We start from the raw sequence: 18,890 nt of genomic DNA, 5'->3' as shown, positions 1-18,890 counted from the left end.
TTACCAAGTTCTGGAGAGCAAGCAAGTCCTGGCCCCTGCTGTTCTCCAGACTCTCATCCTGCCTTTCTCACACTTCCTCACATCTGCTCCTCCAATTTGCCAAGATCAGGCCACCTCAGGTCCTTTGCACCGACTATTCCTGCTGAATCAGCCATCCTTGACCGCTTCCACAGCCCCCTGGCCCAGCATCAGGATCGCTCCACGAGCTCCTTTGAGGATGACCCAGAGTGTTTGCCAGAATGGTTTATGCTCCTTTGAAGACCCACGCGTGAGAGCCTCATGCCCGGCAGCTCTGACTCCCCAGGTCGGGGTATCTGCATTCTTTAAACTCCCGCACAAAGCCTGAGGCACAGGGAGGGTTGGGGACCACCGCCCTAGATCTTCATCAAGTTGCTTCATCTTTGAGGCTTCAGCTCAAATGCCACCTCTGAGACACCCACCCTGACCCCCGCCCCTCAGGGCACTCTAGCCCACTGCCTTGTCTATTCTTTCCATAGAACCCGACACCACTGAAACCGTCTACTCTCTTCATTTCCTGTCTGTCTCCCTCTACCGGGGTTTGAGTCTCCGGGTGAAGGTGACTGGGCCTCGGTCTTCCTAGCTTTGCCCCAGTACAGAGCTGTTTTGGCCAACACAGGAGCCACATGCATGGTGAATACTGGGCACTGGAAACTCCACTGAACTGAGATGTGGTTCCATGCGGAACACTATCTGCATTTCCAAGAAACCATTTGAAGGACTTCCCTGGGGGTCCAGTGGCTAAGGTTCTGTGCTTGCAATGCAGAAGGCCCGGGTTCGGTTCCTCGTCTGGGAACTGGATCCCACAGCATCAACTAAGACCCAGTGCGGTCAAAAAAATAAAGACATGTCTTTGAAAAATCACTTCTTTTAAAAAAATGTCCAAAGCAAAGAAACCGTAGGAAAAAGAGAGACATAAATTACTAGTATTCTGCAAGATGAAACATGTTCTAGAGATGAATTGTACACTAACGTGAATAACACTACTACATTATACACTTAGAAATGGTTAAGGTGATCAATTTTATGTTGTGTGTGTTTTAGTAAAATTGAAAACTTTAAGGACTTCCCTGGCGGTCCAGTGGTTGCAAGTTCACCTGCCTAGGCTGGGGATATGAGTTCAATTTCTGGTCCAGGAAGAGTTCACACACTCCAGGGTAACCAGGCCCGTGACCCACAACCTACTGAGCCCACACACCTAGAGCCTGCAACAAGAGAAGCCACTGCAACGAGAAGCCCATGCCCCACAACTAGACAATAGCCTTGGCTAGCCACAACTAGAGAATGAAGACCCAGCACAGCCAAAAATAAATGAATACATAAATAAATGAATAAATAGTATTTATCTGTATGTGTGTGTGTGTTAACTGCTCAGTTGTGTCCGACTCATTGCGACCCCATGGACTGTAGCCCGCCAGGCTCCTCTGTCTGTGAAATTCACCAGGCAAGAATACTGGAGTGGGTTGCCAGTTCCTGCTCCAAAATGAATAAATAAATAAATATTATTTATCTATATAGGTTAGGAAGAAAACTATGTTAAAAAACTTTTAAAAGGTATATTGAACATAGAAAACCTTAATAATTTTTAATATTGACTACCTGTTAATGGGTCAATAAAATATATTAATAAAACCAATTTCACTTGTTTCTTTTTACTTATTTTTTTTCAATGTGGTTGAACAACTTTAAGTTGTTATGTGGTTCAGATTTGTGACTTGTGTTATATTTTTACTGATCAGTGCTGACCTTGAACCATGGCCAGTACACAGTAGGCACTTCAGTATGAGTTGACTATCAAAATGAATATAGCTACTGCCAAAGAGGTGCTATTTTGGGACTTCTCCAGTGGTCCAGTGGTTAAGACTCTGCACTTGCACTTCAGAGGGAGCGGGTTCAATCCCTGGTCGGGGAACTAAGATCCTACATCCTGTACATCATGCATTGGAGCAAAAATAAAGAAGTGCTATTTCGAGTGTAAGGGGACTGTTCTGTCTGCCAGAAGAGAATGGCAGTACACTTACTAACTAAATCATCATAATTAATAATTAATATCTATTGTTATGATGACAACATCAGCTGCAGTTGTGGAATACCTAATGTGAGCCAGGGACTGTCATGGCAGTTTGCCCACATTATCTCATTTCATCCTCAAGTCAGTCCTTTAAGGGACCACTGCCTCCATAGGACAACCGGCTGCCCAAGGGCACCCAGCTGGTGAGGAGAGAGGGTTGGCCCAGCCTCTCCAGGACACCTGCCCACTCCAGGCCAGGCCCCACATGTACCCCAGGCCACCCTGTTACGAAGGACTTGCAGACCTTTCTTAAGCCAGATGGTGAGCAGGGTCTTCTGGCTTCCGGAGCCTACAGAAAACCCCCAGGAAGCATTGAGTCCCTGTCCTCTGGGTTCAGGAAGAGAATGAAACCATTCATAATCCCTGATCTCCTCGGGCTCACCAACCCAGATCCGGCTGCCGGCCCTCTCCGTTTCAAGGATTCCGGGGAACCGGTCCTGGCCCAGGTGGTCAATCTTGCTCAAGGCAGTTGTGGTGGATGGCGCTGGGCCCAGCCTGACCCGCCCGAGGGCCCTGCCCCATGCCCGAGGCCGCAGGGTCTGTGGTGCGGCCGCTCCCCTCCTGCCCTGTGGCTTTCAGGCCCGGAGTCACCTGAGACTCCATCTCTGGGGCTCAGATCGCTTGAGCAGACGGTATTAATGTCTAACGTGTGGTATTAATATCTAACGTGAGACCTTTCTGGAGGGGTCTTTGATCCTAAGATGCATGGATCAGGACCCTCTGGAATGGGGATGGGGTGCAACACATATACAGAAAATTATCCCATCTTTGGGATCCAATTCCATCTTTAAACTGTCAGTATGAACTTGAGGAAACTGCTTGGGTCTGGTCAAAGGGACAATGACTGAGGAAACCAACTAAGCCCCGGTTCCCTTGGCGACAGCTGGGTGTCAAGGAGCCTGACCTCAGAGGGAGTAAAGATCCTGCAGTCTGGGGAACCTCAGAGCCCCAGCCTATGAGCCAGTCAGTGGGTCAACCAGAGCCTAGAGCGATGGTTCTCCAAGTCTGGCCCCAGACTGTCTGTTGCAACATCACCTGGAACCTGTTAGAAGGCAACTCCCCCGGCCCCACTCCAGACCTCCTGAATCGGAAACTTTGGGTTTGAACAAGCACTCTGGATTTTCGCAGCCCCCAGAGATTCTGGGCCATGCTAAACCTGAGAACCAAGGCCTACAGCCTACCGCCTCACTTCTCGAGTACCAAGATCAGCATCACCTAGCGGTTTGTTAGAGACACAATATTCAGGACCCACTTCAGTTACAGTCAGAATCTGCACTTACTGGGACACCCTGGGCCTCACACATATGCTAAGATTTAGGACCCGCTGGCCCAGAGCTCCTTGCCATTAAGTCAGGGGTCTCAAACTCAAATGTCTCCAGGGACCAAGCAGGTGATATTAAAAAAAAAAATGAAGCCAGGGACTACCCTGGTGTTCCAGTGGTTAAAACTCTGCCTTCTAATGCCGGGCACATGGGTTTAACCCCTGGTTAGGGACCCAAGATCCCACATGTGTGTGTCTGTGCTCAGTCATGTCGAAGTCTTTGTGACCTCATGGACTATAGCCCGCCAGGTTTCTCTGTCCATGGGATTTTCCAGGTAAGAATACTAGAGTGGGTTGCCCCTTCCTCCCCCAGGGCATTTTCCTGATCCAGGAATTGAGCCCTCATTTCTTGCATCTCCTGCAGGCAGATGCTTTACCACTAGCCACATGCCATGGAGCAACTAAGCCTGAGCCCCAAGAGAAGCCCGTGAACCACATCAAAGAGCCCTTGGCTCTGCATCAGAAGATCCCGCCTGCCACAACTGAGACCTGATGCAGCCAAAAACAAATAAATAAATATTCTAGAAAATGAAGCCAGGCGAGATCCAGCTGATCACTGCTCTTCGGAAATGTGAACCCAGGATGTCCAGATCTTCTCATTTTTCAAGAGAATCTAGAAACCCAGATGCCAAAGTGAAAATTTGCTGATTTAAAAAATGGCTAGACTTGGACTTCCCTGGTGGCACAGTGGCTAGGAGTCCACCTGCTAAGGCAGGGGACTTGAGAGTTCGATCCCTGGTCCGGGAAGTTTCCACATGCCTAGGAGCAACTAAGCCCACGAGCCACAACTACAGAAGCCCGCGTGACCAGAGCCCGTGCTCCGCAACAACAGAAGCCACTGCAGTGAGAAGCCCACACATCACAACAAAGAGGAGCCCCTGCTCGCTGCAACTAGAGAAAGCTCGTGCGCAGCAATGAAGACCCAGTGTAGCCACCACCACAACAAAATTGCGGGACTTCCCTGGAGGTCCAGTGGCTAAGGCTCCCTGCTCCCAATGCAGAGGGCCCAGGTTTGAGCCCCGGTCAGAGAACGAAAACCCACATGCCAGAACTAAAGATTTCCGAAAGATGCAACTAAAAAAGCCTGCATGCCGCAACTAAGATTGAAGATTCCGTGTGCTGCAATGAAGACCCGGTGCAGTCAAATAAATTAAAAAAAAAATTACTGTGTGGATGATCCAAACCAGGCCTACGGGGCCCCAGCACGCAGGCATTGGGGCAGAAGAGTTGCCTCCTCCCTGGGTGAGCTATCTGAGCTTGGGACAGCCCTGCCAGGCATGGGAAGAGGCATGCGGCAGGGCCTCTAGAAGGGCTGAGGGCTGGGAGAGAACTTCTCAGACTCGTCTGCATAATGGAATCGCTTGCAGATCTTTGAAATACTGATATCTGGCTCCTGCCCCCAGACAGTCTGATATACTTGGTCTTGAACATTCTCTGGGTAATTCCAAACTGCAGCAGAGTTTGAGAACCACCGGCCTGATGGAGCAGGCACCGGCAAACAGACAGACAGGAATAGTTTAGGCTTTTCATGTCACAGAGGTCACAGAGTCTCTGCTGCGGCTGCTCAGTTCTGCCGTGGGAGTGTGAAAGCAGCCAGAGATGATGATGCCTGAGCACAGCTGTGTGTGGGGTGTGTGTGTGTGTGTGTGTGTGTGTGTGTGAGTGTGAAAGCAGCCAGAGATGATGATGCCTGAGCACAGCTGTGTGGGGGGTGTGTGTGTGTGTGTGTGTGTCTATGTTTGTGTGTGTGTGTGTGTGTGTGTGTGTGTGTGTGTGTGTCTATGTTTGTGTTTTCCCTGGGGTGGCGCTGAATAGCTTGCAGGATCTTAGTTCCCGGACCAGGGATTGAACCTGGGCCATGGCAGTGGAAACATGGAATCCTCACAACTGGATGGCCAGGCAATTCCCAGCATGGCTGTGTGTTCATTTTTGGTTTTGTTGCTGTTTTTCCTTTTTTTCAGTTTTATTTATTTATTTGGCTGTACCCAGTCTTGGGCTCCCCAGGTAGCTCTAGAGGTAAAGAATCCATCTGTCAATGCAGGAGACGAAAGAGATGCAAGTTCGATCTGTGGGTCTGGAAGATCCCCTGGAGGAGGGCATGGCAACCCACTCCAATATCCTTGCCTGGAGGCTCCCATGGACAGAGTAGCCTGGCGGGCTACAGTCCATGAGGTTGTAAAGAATTGGACATGACTGAAGCAGCTTAGCACGCCCACACGCACATCGGGTCTTAGATGGGGCACACAAGATCTTTGACCTTTTTGTTTCGGCATATGTGATCTTGTTCCCCGACCAGAGATCAAATCCAGGCCCCCTGCATTGGGAGCATGGAGTCTTAGCCACTGGACCACTAGGAAAGTCCCACAGCCGTGTTTTAATAATTCTTTATGAATCCTGAATTTTGAACTTCATGTAGTTTGCATGTGTCACAGAACATGATTTTTTCTCTGGATTTTTTTTTTTCAGCCACAGAAAAAACCCATTTTTGGCTCATGGACTGCACAAACTTGGCCTTTGGGCCATAGTTTGCCAACCTCTGGGCTGGAGGAATGAATTGAGGGCATGGAGGCCTGGACTGCAGGCCTTCTTCTTCTTCCTGGTATTTACCCACACAATCTCTGAAACCTTAGCAGCACTGGATTATGAAAAGGTTATATTGACAAGGCCTGATCAAGTAGTGACTTGGTCTGGCTCTGGGCCAACAATGTAAGATTGGAACCTAAGTCCTTCCTCACCCTGGCAGGATTTCAGGGAGCTGCCTTCCAGTGGGCAACTCTGAGCCCACCTCCCTGGCTGGCAATGTTAGTGACCCCTAACATGTAGTGACCATTTAGGTTGACCTGCATCATCTTATTTCCTTCTCACTCCTCAAGAGAGAAAGGACTAGTATATGCTCATGTGTATTATTATGTACCCATTTTTAGATGAGAAAACTGAGGCACAAAGAGGTCAGGTGATTTTCCTAAAGTCACAGAGTGACAGAAATAGAACAGAATTGAATCCACATCTGCCTGACTCTAGAGACTGCTCTCATAACCACTCTGCTATATTACTTCTCAATAATCCATCACATCACCAGTCAATACGACACTGAGACAACCTTCTCAAGGACAAGCTTTGGGCATCACACCTGGGCTCTCTGCATCTCACCTGGAATTTGGACACCAACCAACCTTCGCTACCTTGAGCTGTAGTCAGATCTGGGGCATCCAAGAGAGATTCTGTATCCACTCCAGGAAGAGGGAGGCTCACACAACTGCCCCGTACGACTGTGCAGGTTGTGCACTGCACAACTCTTGGGGGTATTGTTCACAATGTATTCTGTGTGAATGGCACCCCTGGATCTGTGGAGCTGGAGGCTGGAGGTGAGATGCTCAGAGTTGCCTGGCATAAGAGTGGCCTTGGGTGCCCACCATTACTGCCGTTAAAAAACAATTCCTCAAAAAGAGAGGCGGCCCCAAAGGGAATGCCACCATAGATGGTGAGGATTTAGGCTGGCAGCTTTGGGGAGTCCTTTGGGTCTGCGGCAGAGAGCAGCTGGCTCTTACTGGAACCTCCTCTATCCAGTTCGGAAAACTGGATCTTGCTCCCTGATCTCTTGTGGAATGGACTGACCACAGCTCCAACTCTGAACTCTCAGTCCTGCTCCAGGTGAAAGGTCCCCATCTAGTTCCTCCACACCCTGCCTCCTTGGAAAGAAAGAAGGGCCCTTGAGTGTTCTCTCCAGCCCTGACCCCAAACTGCCCCACACCAGCCCTCCAGTGCCCGTTCTCACACACTGAGCAACACCTGCCCCTGGCTACCCAGGGCTGCAGGGAACTCCCAGCCCCATGCCCCCAGCTCTCCCCCTCACTTCGGCCCTTGCCAGAGTGTTTTCCTGTGTTTGCTTTGCTTTTATGATTTGAGCCAGGCCCTGTGCCAGCACTTTACATGCACCAGCTCATGTGACCCTCATCAGATCTCCAGGAGGCAGGAACTATGATTACTCTCATTTTACAGACAAGGGCTTGGAGAGGTTCAGAGAGGTTGAGTCAATTACGCAAAGTCACACAGTTAGAAAGCGTCAGAGGTAGGAATCAGATTTGGGTCTTCAAGACTTCAGAGCCCAATCTTTAGAGCCCATCTTTATCTTTCTGCGGGATGAATGTGTCATGTCCTCTAGGTCTGTTTCCCTCTGTGCAGGTTGGGTCGTGGGTCTGGGAAGCCACGTGGGTAACCATGATGTTGCTGTTGGTGATGATGGTGGTGAAGGAGATGATGATAATAATGGGGATGATGGTGATGATGAGGAAGTGGTGGTGGTGATAATGATGAAGATGAAGCTGATGAGATAAGAGAATGGGATGATAATGATGGAGGTGATGATAATGATGATGATGGTGGTGATGATGACCATGATGTACCCACTTGATAGAGTGATGGTACAGACCGCATGATGTAACTCATGCCAAATATTGCTCATCATGCCTGTTCTACAGTCAGCACTCTGTAAGTGTTGCATCAGCTAAGGTCTCTGTGCTCTAGACCTCCAGAGTGGGTTCCACTGCCTTGTTAAACAAACACCCTCCTCCTCAAACACTAGGTGAAAGGCATGAATCAGAGACAAGAAAGGGGGAAAAGGGTAACATTTTTCTCTGTTGGTCCCTCCTGTTTCCAGCTAAGTCTCCATTTTGCCAACCTCTGAAATCTAGCTTGGCTTTGGAACCAAGTCCCTGGGAGGGAGGCCTGGCCTTGGCCGGTCTCCTGGGCCCCGGGTGGCCATCTCCCCTGGCCTCCAGGGAGATTTGGAGGCTGAGAAAGTGGGTGTCCAGGAAGGGGCTGCTGCCCCAGGAATCATAGCCACATGCAAGCCGGGCTCTGGCCTGCGCCCCCTCTGTTGGGGGAGATTAGGATCATCAGTCCCACAGTGACCCAGGGGACGTCCGGCCGGACTGACAGCTGAAACCTTATACTCCACTGCCGGTAAGCCAACGACTTTGAGAGCCATTAAAAATTTCCATTCCTCCTTCACACTCATCTGGAAGCCGAAGAGAGGCAGGGTGAGCTCTGTGGTCGGACTGCTTGAGTTCAAATTCCAGCCCAAACCATTTGTTAGCTCTGTGTGACCTTGGGCAAATGACTTAACCTCTCTGAGCCTATTTTCCGGTCTGCAGAATGCAGACAATGACATCACCTGTTTCACTGGATTGTTGGAAAGGTATGATGAGATCACACAGTGAGAGAACTCAGTCTCTCCAAAGGTCAAGTGAGGGAGAGGGTACCTTTACGGTCACTGAACAAATTCTGTGCTATAACCCGGCATGTAGAGCACACTTTAAAGTGCCACCTATTATTATCACTGTAAAGAGGAAAGCCGAATGGGCTCCACCAACATACACCTGATGAGCTGTATCTTGTGTTGATAAACTAAAGTCAGTCCATCCCTTTGCACCAGGCAAGCAAACAACATGGTTCCCAGACAGAGCAGCTGCACCTCCTCCAGTGACTAAGATGGTTTTGGGGCTGACTACAGGGAGGTTTTTTCTAGATCATTAGATCCTAAGATCCAATAAGAACACAGCCCCTCCCATCCCAGGCCCAACCATCAGGGGCCCTTAGTGGGAGTTCAAGAGTGGGGGTGAGGATGGAGGGGGCCTCTCAGGGCGGGGTGGGGGTTGAGGAGTCTCCTGGGGGCTGAGAGATGTGACTCACTTAGCTCTGGATCGCCAGGGCCTAGTCCATCACTGGCACTCATCCAGCCACCTGTCATTTATTCACTCAACCAATATCATTATCAGGCAAGGAAATCAAACCAGTCAATCCTAAAGGAAATCAATCCTGAATATTCATTGGAAGGACTGGTGCTAAAGTTGAAACTCCAGTACTTTGGCCACTTAATGCAAAGACCTGACTCATTGGAAAAGACCCTGATGCTGGGAAAGTTTGAAGGCAGGAGGAGAAGGGGACGACAGAGGATGAGATGGTTGGATGGCATCCCTGACTCGATGGACATGAGTTTGAGCAAACTCCGGGAGATGGTGATGGACAGGGAAGTCTGGCGTGTTGCAGTCCATGGGGTCCCAGAGTTGGACACGCCTGAGCGACTGAACAACAACAAAATATCACTGAGCATCCACAGATGCTGTTGGGGCTATAGCAGTGAAGCAGTAAAAAATAAATAAATAAATAAATAAAAATAAACAGACAAAATCTGTCCCCTGGAAGTTTAAATCCCCGAGAACTAGTGTCATAGGCTTCAGGAAACACTCCCGAAATTATCCCCCAATGCTGGGAAATGTGTCTGATTCCTCCCTCCCCTTCCCCACCCTGCTCCTCCAGGTTCTGCCTTCTATGGGCAGGGGGAGATTTGGCCAAAGGGTAGGTTGTCCTGTGGCCAGACTGCCACCCACAGTCACCAGGTGTCCGAGGGGTCAGAGAGGGTGAGGCCCAGACCGGCGCCCGCTCCTCCAGCCAGCAAGCCTGAACCGACCCGTCCATCCTCTGCTGCAATATTACCCCTCCCTGGACACACACACCCAGGCCCGATTCTGATCTTTCAACTTGCCCTGAATTCTATAGGAGTTTCAGACTTCTCAGCCCAGAACTCTCTTCTCTTGGCCCCACCCTCATCTCCCGAAGCAGGGCCCGAACAGCATTTCTGGAGTTAACTGGAGCAGTAAGAAGGGTGGAGCCCGGGAATGAGGGTCAATTATCTGCTGGCCACAGAGCTAAGGTGCTGGGCTTGCTTAATGATGCCCCTGCAGGGGGTCCTATTGTCCCCAGTCCACAGGCCAGGGCTGGGACTCAGACAGAGGTTAAGTACCTCACCCGCAAGGTCACACATAACTGAGTTCCAACTCCAGCCCGTTTAGCTTGCAAACCCTTAGTGGTTACATAAGCAAAAGTCGCCCAGTCGTGTCCGACTCTTTGAGACCCCATGGACTATAGTCCATGGAATTCTCCGGGCCAGAATACTGGAGTGGCTTAGCCATTCCCTTCTCCAGGGGATCTTCCCAACATAAATGAGTGTCCAAAGAAGAGAGTTAAAGTGTCTGGGGCATTTTAATACTTAAAACATGGCAGCAAGGCTCTGGGGGACAGGAGCTGTCTCCCCAGCCAGCCTGTGGTAAATCAGGATCTCCAAGACCCTCCTTCCACCTGGGAGCACCCAGCACGGGGCAAACGCATGTCTAACCATTTCACATTCCTCCCAATCTCTGAAACAGCCCTTCCAAAGCTGCCTTCAGGCCCACAGCCTCAGACCCTGAAGGTTCTCTGTGGTCTGTGGTCTCTCTCACCAGCAAAACTCCTCCTCACCGTGCGTGTTGCAAATCGCTAAGAAAGGCCAATAGTGATCCCCCCTGGGGTGCGGGGTAGGGCCTTTCAACCAGGGAAATCAAGGAGCTCCACACACAGACACAGGTAAGAGGGGAATTTCAGGAATCAGCTTGTTTGAGGAGGTTGTACTCCAGCTCCGGCTTAAGGGCCTTGATGCAACAGGTGCAGGTCGGCTCCTGAAGGAGGTGTGCCAGGCTTCCCAGGTCTCAGTTCAGGCCTCAGTTTGGAAATGAGCTCCCTGGCACATCAGGAGGAAGCAAGGCTGCCTGGATCGTCTGCAGGAAAGGGCCCCCGATCCTCAAGACTCTCGCCATCAGGAGGCACTGGGGGGGAGGGGAAGTTTGGGCTGAACCTGGGCCCTGTTGTCATCTCTGTGGGGCCTCTTGGGAAAATCCCTGAACCCCCTGGAGCCCCTTACTGCCCCATCCTTCATCAGCTGGGCTCCTGTTACCTTATCTTGTCTCCCCAGCTTGCTCCCCCAAACCACCCAGGGAAGTCCTCCAGATTAAGCTCAGTCCCCTGACTGTATCTTTGCTGCTTTACTAAGAGACTATTCCCTTTATGTTAAAAAAAAAAAAAAATTCCTCTTTTAAAAACAAAATTGCTAAGACTTTCAGGCTTATTTCAAGTCTATTTTCTTAACAATTACTTAGGATTTTCTGTGGGCCAGGCACTGCTCTAAGCACTTGACACCTTTAATCCTAGTAACATCCATAATGGGATGAGATTATTATTAGCTTCAGTTTACAGATAAGAAAACTGAAGCACAGAGACATTAAACTAACTTGACTGAGGTCACACAGCTAATAAGTGACAGCCAGGATTCAAATCTATGTAGGTAAGGAGGCCATAGGTTTAGAACTGCTTCATCTTTGGTGGCTTCCCACCAGCCAAGATGATTTGTCTGACTATTCTATAATTTCACACTATGGAAATGCATTAAAACTTTTTTTTTTTTTTTTTTTGCAAATACAAAGTGACAGAAAAATACAGATGGTGCTTTTACAAACTCCTTATATATAAACTCACTCCACTTGAATCTGCTGATTTTAATATTTGATCCAGTGGCTGATTCTGGCTTCCTCATCCTCCTAAACCTGACCTCCTACCTCCTACGTTCAAGAGATGCAGAGAAAGCATTTTATATGGATAAAGTCTTTTAGTTCTAGCAGGATTTCTGTGAGCCAGGTACTCTCTGACAACCCATTTTCTAGGTGGGAAAACCGATGCTTTAAAGAAGTATATGCACTTGACCAAGTATACAAAGTGGAATCAAGGACTAGAACCAAAGCAATCTGATATCAAAGCCCCTGTTTGTTTGTTTTTTATCATCCCTAAATTTTTTTCACTGTGACAAAATGCACAACATAAAATTTACCATTTTAACTTTTCTTTTAGAAAAGATACACATTAACGTCAACATTCAGGTTGAAACATAACTGGCTCACAAAGACTGTTAATTGAAATGTCATCATTGACTTGCAAGGTGTTTTACCAGTCCCCCTCGAAGCCTTTCCTGCCTGTTTCTTACATCAAAGGAGTAATACTCCTTCCACAAAATAAAAATTAAAGTAGCCTCAGCTTACCAGCAATTACACTTTCACTTTTCCCATCCAGCTAATTGTTTTAAAACTAACTTGCTAATATGATGTTGGTATAGAAAGAAAGTGAAGTCGCTTAGTTGTGTCCAACTCTTTATGACCCCCATAGACTATAACCTATCAGGCTCCTCTGACCATGGGATTTCCCAGGCAAGAATACTGGAGTGGGTTGCCATTTCTTTCTCCAGGGGATCTTCCCGACCCAGGGATCGAACTCAGGTCTCCTGCATGGCAGGCAGACGCTTCACATCTGAACCACCAGAGAATAAATTTATTCATGACAGACGTGAGATAAAGGATCGCCATTGTAACCATTTTTAAGTATACATTTCAGTGGCATTATGTATTTCCACTATCGTGCAACCATCACCATTTGTCTATCTTCAGAAAAATTTCATCATCCCAACCAGAATGAAACTGTACCCGTTAAACACGAACTCCCCATCCACTCTTCCTCCTCTGCCCCAGGTAACATCTTTTCTACTTTCTCTCTGCACTTGCCTATTTCAGGCACCTCACATAAGTAGAATCATACAATATTTGTTCTTTTGTGATAAAGGCCCTGCCTAAAACAGTTCATTTCATTTTTATTTGAACACCTATTATATAATTTGGGTCACAGTCAAAGGGGGAATTAACCTTATCTCTAGCATCATGCTTGTTTTAAATAAGGAGAAAGAAGATACATGTGGCTGGATTTTATAACACTAGCAACTGTATGAGGGGAAAAACATCTAATGGGTACCAAACTGTATGCTTCCTATTCATCAATTTCTTTCCCCAAGTCAATCAGTATCACCAGATTCTAGTGTGCCCTCCAAATCCTAATATGTGTATACAAATCTACACGTATATATGCACATTGAGTCCCTTTTTGTAGTTATCTACTTTATTTAACTTTAAACTTTTTTTTTGTATTGAAGTATAGCCAATTAACAAATAATGTTGTGACAGTTTCTGATGAACAGTGAAGGGACTCAGACATACATATACATGTATCCATTCTCTTAAACTCCCTTTTTAAAATACATACAAATGCACACAAACACACACACGAGGTAGAATACTATACGCTGTTTTATACCTTGCATTTTTCTTTTAACAATATATCCAGGAGACGGTTTCACATTTATTCACGAAGAGCTACGGCTGTCTTTTGACTGACTGCGTCATATTCTCTTGCATGGTTGTACTGACATGTACAGAGCTTAGTTCCCCTCTGGTGGCTGTTTAGCTAGTTTCCAATCACCTGCTCTCACACAACACTGAGTCTCTTTGTTCTAACAGAATGTGTCCAATGCAATGATATCCACCAGATAAATCTCAAGAGGTGAAGTGGTAGAGACAGGATGAGAGCATTGTAAATATCAACAGTTTTCTTAACTCCCGCCCCACCACCCCTGCCAAGATTCCCCAATATGTGCTCCCACCAGGAAAGTTTTGACAGTCGTGGTGTCTCCACCAGCACTGGGTGTTACCTAGCAATCCGGCAGGTGGAAAATAGAATTGATGTGGTTTTGTTGTGCGTTTTTTGTTTTCAGAGTTGGGCATCTTTTCATCTGTTTGAATTCCATTTGTATTTCTCTTGATGTAAACAGCTGAATCATATTCTCTATTCCTTTTTCCTTCCATTTTTGAAACAGGCGGTTGATTTTTAATTTGTAAGCGCTCTCTATGAAATTAACTCTCTGTCATAAAAGTGGCATGTATTTTTATTAGTTGGACATACCTGGGCTTATGGATTTTTGTTTGCTATGGTCATGTCAGTTCAGTTCAGTCACTCAGTCATGTCTGACTCTTTGTGACCCCATGGACTGCAGCATGCCAGGCTTCCCTGTCCATCACCAACTCCCCAAGCTTGCTCAAACTCGTGTCCATCGAGTCGGGGATGCCATCCAACCATTTCAACCTCTGTCGTCCCCTTCTCCTCCTGCCTTCAATCTTTCCCAGCATTTTCCAAGGAGTCAGTTCTTCACATCAGGTGGCCAAAGTATTGGAGCTTGAGCTTCAACATCAGTCCTTCCAATGAATATTCAGGATTGATTTCCTTTAGGATGGACTGGTTTGATCTTCTTGCAGAGGTCATGTAGAAATAATTAATTTTTATGTAGGCAGACTTAGCAACTTTTACCTTTAAGGCAAGGCCCTTGCTTCTACCCATTAGGCTATCCGGCCTCTCTGCTCTGATCAGCAATTTGAAGAAGACAGGTAGAGTGGCTCTGCTTCTCCATCGGAGGTCCGCTACAAAACATGATTGTCCAACCTGGACTTGGGCCTAGACACATGATCTCAAGGCTCTGAGGGAGAAGAGACAGTCCACGAAGGCCCCCAGGCACAGGGAGTCTGTAATTGAGGGCTTTCATAATGGAAGGGGACAGCTCCTCAGCTGCCTGGGGTATCCTGCCCTGGAGAACAACTCCTCTGAAAGTCAAATCTTGTCCCTAGACTCTCAAGGTGGGCCCCATGGAGGCTGTGAGACTAGAATGGAGAGCAAGCTCTCAAGAATAAAAACCCCGGGACTTCTCTGGTGGTGGTCCAGTGATTAAGAATCCACCTTGCAATGCAGGGGATGTGAGTTTGATTCCTGGTCGGGGAACTAAGATCCCACATGCCTCGAGGCAACTAAGGCCTGGAGCCACAACTGCTGATCCCACGCACCGCAACTAGAGGGTCCGTGTGCCGGAATGATGCAATGAGGATCCTGAGTGATGCAACCAAGACTGAATGCAGTCAAATAAATAAATATATAAAAAAATGAAAACCCCATGAGGCCTTGGCAACTTTCTTATCTGTAAAGAGATGGTTCTTTCCAGCCTCCCGTGCTGAAGGGGATGTGCAGTTGCTTGCTCTTGGTGAGGACAGAATTCTCGCCACCTACCCATTCGTCTAGCTGGAGGTGGAGGCAGGTGGCCAAGGAAGATCTCATTTGAAGGTTTTCTCCAGGCCAGTGATTCTGAAATTTCAGCTTTCATGAGAACCATCTGAAGGGCTTGTTAAAATACAGGTTTCTGGGCCACCCCTCAGGGTCTCCAATTTAGAAGGTCTAGATTGGGTCTCAGAATCTGCATTTTGACAAAAGCTCCAGGTGATGCTGATGTTTCTGGAACAGAGAGATCCACTAGCCCTGGTCATTCTCTCCCTGGGGACCCCCATCTCAGGCTGGGCAGTGGTGTGTGTTCAAGTGAGAAGCCTGGAGCAACATATTCCATCACAACAACAACAGCAACTGTTCTGTACCAGGGACTGTGCTGAGGGCTGCATATTCATTCTCATCTCATCCTCACGCCAAGCCCACTCAGTAGGCTTCACTAGTACTAACTCCACTTTCCAATGAGAAAACAGGAGGCTCAGAGAGAGAACACGGGCTTTAGAATCAGACAGATCTGGGGTCTGATTTCAGTTCTGCCACTGAACCATAGTCTGAGCTCTTGAGCAAGTGGCTTACCTTCCTGAGCCTCTAATTCACCAGTAAATGGCGACCAAAAAACCTGATTCCTGGGGTATTATGAGGATGAGGGGAGTGGGGATTTCAAGGGCACCTGCACACAGTCAATGCATAAGAAAGCTACATCCCCTTTCCCAAAAACCTCATCCTTCTCTGTCTCCCCAGATTCATCTTCCTGCCTCTCCCTATACTCTGAGATACCTTACCTGAAATAACACTGGACTACTCTCACTTCCTAAACATGGTCTACCTGGCCATGCTCCCAGGGCTTTGGAAAGGCTGTTTCCTTTGTGTGGAAATGCTTTTCTCACTCTAGTGCTCCAGAGAAACTCCTATTCATCCTTCAAAACCCATCTTAGAAATCCCCTCCTTTGGTCAATTTCCTTGTAATATTGTCCTCTTCCTGGCCTTGGGAAGAAAAAACATCTAGGATAGCAGCATCTTCTTTGAAGAAAGAGCTTAGAGTGTTACTTTCATTCCTTCCTTCCTCTTTCACTTAAGCTCCCCCAACATTTTATATGGAGTATAATTTGGAATACAAATTGCACTCTTGCAGGGATCAGACAACTACCACCACCAGCAGCAAGCATCACCATCATCAACACTTAGTGTATTCCATGCACCTGGCACTGTTGTAAGAGGTTGAGGTTTGTTGATCCATTTGATGCTGAAAATAGGGTTTGAGGCAAATGCTACTTATCATCCCTCTTTTCCATATACCTCTTTTCCATATAAGGAAATCAAATTACAGAAGTGCTACATTGGTCTTCCCCGGTGGCAGTGGATAGGAATCCAATTGCCAGTACAGGGGACATGGGTTTGATCCCTGGTCCAGGAAGATTCCACATGCTGCAGAGGAGCTGAGCTTATGCGTCACAACTACTGTGCCTGAGCTCTAGAGCCCGTGAGCAGCAACCATTGAGCCCCGGGGCTGCAACTACTGAAACCCAAGCGCCTGAAGAGCCTGTGCTCCACAACGAGAGAGACCATTGCAATAAGAAGCCCATGCAAAGCACCTCGAGAGCAGCCCCATGCTCTCTGCAACTAGAGAAGGGCTGCACAGCAACAAAGATCCAGCACAGCCAAAAATAAATAAAATAAATAAATATAGCAGTGCACACATGTGAAAAAAATATATATTTTTTAAAAAGATCAAAAAATTGTCCCCCCAAAAGTGCTAGACAACTTGGTTTGACCACACAACTAATCCATGCCAGAGCTGGGATGCAGAAGCTGGCTACGGAGTCTGAGTTACTAACTTTTATAGAACGCTGCTCTTTATGAATAAGGGGTGGGCCAGCTGAGAACTGTGCCACCCTTGAGGGTGCCTGCCCCATGCCGGCGGGGGGAGGGCAGCCGAAAGTTAGGGCTGGAGTCCTCAGCTTTTCTGATCCTCCCCACTCAGGAGGATCCCCAAATCCTAATCTCCCACCTTTTAAAATCTTGGGAGTAAGAATTTCAAAAGGAGCATGGGCCTCACAAAAACTGCGCACAGGTCCGCTTTGCGGGGACTGTGACTCAGTTTATTTCTGTATCTTAGCTCAGGACCAGGCACACAGGAGGTCCTTTGTAGGTGTCATGACACTTCTGGATCCCACTGTGAGCTGGGCGTGGCTCCCATAAGCTGAGGTCTCACCCTCCGTCCCACTCAGTGCTGGGATTCTCTGGCCTGCACTGGGATTTGGTGAGGTCCCAAAGGGTGGCTCTGAGTGTCTCCCCCACCCCGGGGCCATCACTGGGTCTTCTCTGTCCAAAATAAGACTTCCTGCTTTCTGAGTGCTGACAACGTGCTGAGTGCTTGGTTTTGTCATCCCACTGACCCACTCAACAGTTCTGGGAGGCTACCCTTGTCATCATCCCATGTTACAGATGTGAAACTGTGGCTCAGACGCTAGAAGGGAATTATTGCTCAAGCTAGAAGAGGTGGTGCTGGGACTGTAACGCAAACAGCTCGGACTCCAACTTTCCCCAGCCAGCTATCACCAGACCTTCCAGCAAACTTTTGACAGTCGAGGCCCACAGTCTAGGCTAAGGACACTCCCACAGCACAGCCTGGACCTAGAAAGTCTGTGGTGCACAAGGAGAACCCTGGACACTCTGTCAGACGTGGTTTCTAAGTCCTTCCATATCCTACTGGACAGTGGGGACGGCGTTGCGAGTATGTCTAGAGGAAACTCCTGAACCCGGTCCCTTATGGGAATTCTGCCCACTGGGGCCTAGACAGTCAGGGCTTGTGGCCTGGCTCAATCCCAGGCCTTTCGGCTCAGCAGCGACCGCAGATAGGGGGTTCAGCGTTTGTCCTTGTCCACAGACAGAAGGACAGAGATGTGTACACGTGCACCTGTGCATGAGTGTATGCCTTGTGTATGTGTGCATGGTACGTGCATGTGCAATGGGGAACAGGGGAGCTTGTCCTCCAAATTCAGATCCTGTGAAGTTAGTATAGGACAAAGAACAAAGAAATCTTATTTCACCCAGAAATGTCAATTTATAGAAGAGGTTGAAATATAAAACAGTCATCTAATTTTACAACTTAAATACTCAGCAGTAGGCATATCCATGGGCTTTCCTGGGGCTCACATAGTAAAGAATCTGCCTGCAATGCAGGAGACCTGGGTTCGATCCCTCGGCCGGGAATATCCCTTGGAGAAGGGAATGGCTACCCAATCCAGTATTCTTGCCTGGAGAATTCCATGGACAGAGGAGCCTGGAGGGCTACAGTCCATGGGATCACAAAGAATTGGACACCACTGGGGGACAAACACCACTACCACGTGGCATATCCATGGTGGAAAACAGGCAGCAGTTAAAATAAATAAGCTATCTTTATATGCAGCCACTTGGATGACTTTCAAAGCAACGAAAACTGAGTGGAGAGCGGTGGCAAGTTGCAGAAAGATGGTGGATGTACTGTACCATTTCTAGGAAACATCCACCCATATTATTATGCAGCTTACATACTTTCTATGGATACGCATCTATATGACTGCACGGGTGTAGGAAAGACCTAGAAGGAACACCCCAAATTATGAAGGCGGTAACCTTTGCGGGGTGGGGGTGGTGGAGGGAGGGCAGGGGTTACAGACAAAGGGGATCGGATGAGTGTATATTCCTCCT

The 18,890-nt window shown here is 48.0% G+C and overlaps 1 protein-coding gene across 4 annotated transcripts in view; it reads right to left on the bottom strand.

Moving 5' to 3' along the window:
* Positions 1–18,890, bottom strand: part of SCNN1B (sodium channel epithelial 1 subunit beta) — a 71,476-nt gene that overhangs the window by 51,024 nt on the left and 1,562 nt on the right. The window lies entirely within an intron of this gene.

The sequence above is a fragment of the Muntiacus reevesi genome, chromosome 2 (genome assembly GCF_963930625.1).
Source record: "Muntiacus reevesi chromosome 2, mMunRee1.1, whole genome shotgun sequence".
Lineage (NCBI taxonomy): Eukaryota > Metazoa > Chordata > Mammalia > Artiodactyla > Cervidae > Muntiacus > Muntiacus reevesi.
The sequence above is the reverse complement of the archived record's forward strand: the minus strand, read 5'-3'. Positions and strand labels throughout refer to the sequence as shown.